Genomic DNA, 6000 nt, shown 5'->3' on the forward strand with positions numbered 1-6000 from the left:
ACTTAGAAAGCTGGACTATTACAATATATCAGACATTTGTAACCCATCACTCAAATGGCTGGACTGTTACAATATATTAGCCATTGGTAACCCATCACTTAGACAGCTTGACTGTTACAATATATCAGCCATTTGTAACCCATTACTTAGATAGCTTGACTGTTACAATATATCAGCCATTCGTAACCAATCACTTATATTGCTTTACTGTTACAATATATCAGCCATTTGTAACCCATCACTTGGATTGCTTGATTGTTACAATACATATGCCAATTGTAACCAATCACTTAGATAGCTTGACTGTTACAACATATCAGCCATTTGTAACTCATCACTTGGATTGATTGACTGTTACAATATATCTGCCATTTGTAACTCATCACTCAAATTGCTTGACATTTACAATGTATCAGCCATTTGTAACCCATCACTTAGATTGCTTTAGAGTTACAACATATCAGCCATTTGTAACTCATCACTTAGATAGCTTGACTATTACAACATATAAGCCATTTGCATCCCATCATTTTGATTAAATGATGCATCAGACTAAAATGGTAACAACAAAAATCACCGTAAGATATTATGTCCAGTTGTAACTGTAGTGTGACATGACACGTATTGTCTAAAATAACATTTTCTCGAACAATAAGTATAAAGGACAGGCAATCGATATTATCTGAGATACAGTGAACCTTTGCCTAACCCCGACCATTCATTTATGTATTCCACTAAAACTATCCACTTGGGGAAAAAGTCACAGAAGGTCATGTATCATTGATTTGAATAGTACCGAATAAGCTTGTACATTAAAAAAGCCTCGAATGAAAACCTCTGAATCAAAATTGTCCGACCGTTACACGCCTCCGTTTTGGAAAATAGAAGTGTATTTTGGCTGCTTTCCGGTGAATTCTTACGATCGATACGTCATACAAGTCCCCGAGAAAAACATTGTAAGCTAAACGTGTATGCCAAAGTCAGCCATGACGTTGGTCAAGCGTATCCGGGTTGGGGTTGGAAGAGAGGGAGGAGGTCTTCATAGCAGTTTGACAATAGTCCATGTGCCTTTTTCACCTCATTCTAAATTTGTGCACCCATTTGAAAGCCGCATTTATATATGTACGAGTGAATGTAACCAGACGTCTGCGTTGGTTTGATACCGATTAAGCCCTAATAAAAACGATCAAACGGAATCAAGACATTAATCAAAAGGTGTTAAACATACCTCATTTTTAAGGATATTTGTCAGCTTTCACGAATTTCTCAGCATGATAAGTGAAATATTAGTAAAATAATGTAACGCCGATTTGATTACTCGGACAAAAGACTGCGCCCGAATTGATTATCCTTATATATTATTCAATTAAGAAATATCACCCTGGCATCCGAAATAATGTGTTGGAAACATAGAAGTCAGAATGCTACTTCCGAGTGCATCACAATGATCCAAGAGCCTTTTAAACTGCTGTCGTTGTGAGATCAAGTCAACCTGTTGCTGGCTTTCTCTCCAGGCTTACATGGGAAAGTCTTCCAGCAAACTTACGGATGGTGGCAGGCTTTCGCCGGGCTCAGTCCAGTTTCCTCCCACCATAAAGCTTCCCTTCATTGTACAAGTGAAATATTTTGAGTACGGCGTAAAACGACGTAATCAAATAAATAAATCAAATGTCAGATCGAATAACGAATATGGCGCTATATCACCAAATTTGATATTTCATATAAGCATAATCTACTGAATGTACATTATTTACAATAGAACAGGATTACCTACATGTAACCCTGCTAATGCCTTGGCCCAAGAAGAAGCATAAGTTGCTATTATTTAGCATTTTCGGCTGGCTTCCTCTCCAGCCGTAAGTGGGATGGTCTGGCAGCAGCCTGCGGATGGTCCTGGGTTTCCCCCCGGGCTCTGCCCGGTTTCCTCCCACCATATAATGGTGGGCGCTGTCGTATAAGTGAAATATTCTTGAGTACGGCGTAAAACACCAATCAAATAAATAAATAAATATTTAGCATTTCCATGAACATTGTTTGACTCGACGAGTTACTGTCGTATAAGTAAAATAAGTAACTCCCCTAATAATATGACCTGAAATATGGGGCATAAAAAAGATCGCAAGGCTATCTCCCTTGTTCCATGAGTTGTGGTGACAAAGAAAAAACTTCTGATGTCTGCTAGAGCAGGCAAACTCTAGATTACACATGCGCAATTCGGACACTTTTGTCCACGATTTGCCTCCGCCCTAAATAATGAAGGAGCAGTGATTGAATAATACGGCAACACAGGCATTTTAGGTTGTTGATGCTCTATAGCTTTCTGCACTGCGATTTTGTACCCAGATGAAGTGTATTACAATTTCGTCTGTTTTCAGAAGAACTGAAAATTGTTTGCCCAGTGTTACTTCACACACTCCAGGGCCCGGTTGTTAAGACTTTGTTTAAGACTTATTATCAGATTTAAGTTTAGGCCGTGTATATTAAATATCAACTAAAACTTCTGCTGTTATATTTTCAACTGCATTGGCTGTTGAGTTTGGATAAAATTTAAAATATAAAAATTTCAGTATTAGCTAATAGACTTTCGAATTACTGGGCCCTGAAGGTTACCAAGGTCAGAAAGTGCTGTGACTTCACTTCCAGCAAACACAGCTTTTAAAAACTGATGTCACGCTAGGTGGAGTTTTTGATATGTTATAGTGAAAAGTGCAAGGTAGATGTCGTAGAACAGGGGATATATTTTTGAGGTTTAATTTTGAGTTGATAAATTTACTAAATAAATAGTAACTTCTAGATGATTCCATCCCTGGCTTGACCAGAGAGTCGGCCCCAGAGAGATACGATAAGGCGCAGAGAGATAAGAAAGTGCAAATTTCAATATCCCAGCAAAATTCTATAAATTTCCAAATCAGAAGAATAAATCTTCGTCGAAGCACCTATGAAAGTTATATGACCATAAAAGAAATGGTTACTTACAAAAAACAACTCGATAAAAAACGACAATTTTTCGTTGAAAGCAGGAATCATAACCTGATCGGTTAGGGCCTGTAACGCTCGTCATTTTCGAACTGTATCTAATACCGCTTAACTTGGGGCTAGGGGCGGTAAAGGTAGCCATGCTCATTACATCAGCATGATGCCTTTATGAACAGTTGCAATCAAAGCGCGACTGAGAAACTTGTTTAATTGTTATTTGACCTGGAACTCAATCACGGACAACAAATTTGAACTTTGATACGAAATTCATGTCTGGAATGTCCACTGTCTGCCCGGCATCATTGAAAACTGATGACCGCTTCTCTCTTGTGTGTTACCGGATTTATTTCTAATTTATATAATTTCTTACATGCCTTGTCTTTGGTAGCTAGTGTTAAACGTTGTTTTGGAAATGGATCTTGCCATTATCGATTTGGAACGCCTTTTACGGACTGCGAATGGCATATGAATGTCGGACATGACGCTTATATATATTGTGTTCTTAATTTACAATACTTCATAACGTTTAGTAGGTCAACGATTGAAAGGTCCTCCAGGCCTGAAGTGAAACGTTACTTCATTTACAGTACTTGACACCTTCCATATTCTGTGTTATAATGTAAATCTTGTGTAGGCTTCACTCTCTTCTCACCTGCGGCCATCTTGTTTGATTACAGTGAGCGAGTGCACGTAAAGATTTGTTGTTTGTTATTGTAGCATGTTGTGATATGTTGTAAAATACTCCAGTTGAATGATCGACCATGACTTTTCACTTTATTAAGGATAATTGCTGATGTGTGCAAGAGACAAATATTTTCATTTGAAAAAAAATATGAATAATTTCCTATATTTGAGAATGTAAATACAGACCTTTTCCAAATGGCAAATGCAGGGGCCTCAGTGGCTCAGTTGGTTAGCGCTCTAGCGCAGCGTAATGACCCTGGAGCCTCTCACCAAGCTTCTTCTCCGCCTGTAAGTGGAAAGGTCTTCCAGCAGCCTGCGGATGGTTGTGGGTTTCCCCCGAGCTCTGCCCGGTTTCCCCCCACTATAATGCTGGCCGCCGTCGTATAAGTGAAATATTCTTCTGCACGGCGTAAAACACCAGTCAAATCAATCAAATGGCAAATGTGCACGTATAGGAATTTCACGAATTCAAGGAGAGGACTAAATGTAACATGGACAATGAAGAAAATATCCTGCGGTTCTTGTCAGTTCTTCGTGGTTTGTAGTCACTGTATTCTGTTCCATTCTTGTTTATAACGTAGACTGGAGAGGTAACCCAAATGTCACAGAGTTTATGAACAATGTATTAATACAACACTTGTGGTACACTCATATTGTGTTCACACATATAGGAAATATAGCAGTGAAATGTGGTTTGAAATTCTTCGGTTCTACTCCATGATAAAAGGACATGGTGTTCTCAGTGAAATATCAATCCAAATTGTATAACCCTAAAGTTATCAAATTAAAATGACATGCTCTAGGGGTGACACTGTTCACACCGATTGTATGCGCGCATGCGTCTGTGTATGTGTGTATGCATGTCTGGCGTTTTACGTCGTACAGAATAATTTTTCAGTCATATGACGACGAGATGTGTGTACACACACTGCCTTCTTGTGGCAGGGCGTGTCCATGCAGCCAAAGTGCTGCTGCCATTGACGTATCTTGCCCAAGACGTCAGACTTGCCATCCCACCCATTCACACTATAATGACACTGGGCCAACCAGTCTTCTTCCCATGCTCTAGCCTCTCAGTGATAAGCGCCAAGCAAGACAGCAAAACCTGCCATTTTTAAAGCGCTCAGTGGTGTGACCCGACCGAAGCTGTCTTCAGCCCATGTGAAGCTCTATAACAGAAAAGGTTGTGCCCAGAACATTTAATTCTGTAATGTTTTCCATAGAAACTCTGGGGAACACTTTCTTCGATTTCTTCGCCAATGTCATAACGTTAGACATAAACCATCAGACAGGATAAAGAATAATCAAATACCATTTATTGTTGTTGTAAAACTTGAGTTGGAGTGTATTATTTATATATCTACATCACTGTTACGACCCAAACTGTCTGTATTATAAAGAGATGGCTTGTTCGAAGTACACGACAGTTTAGCCACACAAAAAAGTAACCAAAACCAGCAGATTTTATTTTACAACAATTTATTAGCTTTAACAAGAACAGATAATAAGACTTATACAAATACTAAAGTACTTAAGTTTAACAAGAAAGGATAGCAGTATCTATACAAATACTAAAGTACTTACATGTACAACGGTGTCAAGTCCAAACGGACGCATATATTCCACAATATATACCACACAGGCATCAATGCACAGAGGCAAATCCACAGTATGACTGAGTGTATGACGAAATATACACAAAATTCCACAGACAGGGCCCGTGTACTAATAAGCACTGTGTACACAAGAGCACAAATTAAATATACAAGTTCAGACTGAACAAGTGTTCGATAAAGATAGGATATAACAAAGCCAGAGGCTATAAAGACACCAAAATTGAGCACAAAAGGCCTACTAAAGTAACACACAGCGAAAGCATCCAAACTCTCAATATCTCTCCTTTCTCTTCTTTTTGACCTGCTTTCATAGGTCTTATATAGACTGGTGGAATTGTCTAGAATAAGAAAATTCTTGAACACTTGTTGTAAACAAACAGGCACCGAACTGAGCGTATTCTGGAACATTCTTAAGTAGAGGCAGACAGCAGGCCCTGAACTTAGCATATGTAAACAGTGGCAAGCTAAATTTAGAAGCCGACGGCAATTGTGCACATAACAATGACAAAAAATTCAATTTTCAATAATGGCATCTTCTGCCAAAGTGTAGCAAATGACAAATAGGAAAACAATAGAAAAGCCCAGTGTTTGAAGTACTGTTGCCACAAAGCTGCTAGTACGTCCCCATTCAAAACGCATATTACATTTCTAAAAAAGTTATTCGTTTACCGGAGGGGCGAATGTTTTTGAGCCGAAAAACGATACATTTCGGTTACGTTAAGAA

The sequence above is a fragment of the Liolophura sinensis genome, chromosome 3 (genome assembly GCF_032854445.1).
Source record: "Liolophura sinensis isolate JHLJ2023 chromosome 3, CUHK_Ljap_v2, whole genome shotgun sequence".
In the NCBI taxonomy this organism is placed as follows: domain Eukaryota; kingdom Metazoa; phylum Mollusca; class Polyplacophora; order Chitonida; family Chitonidae; genus Liolophura; species Liolophura sinensis.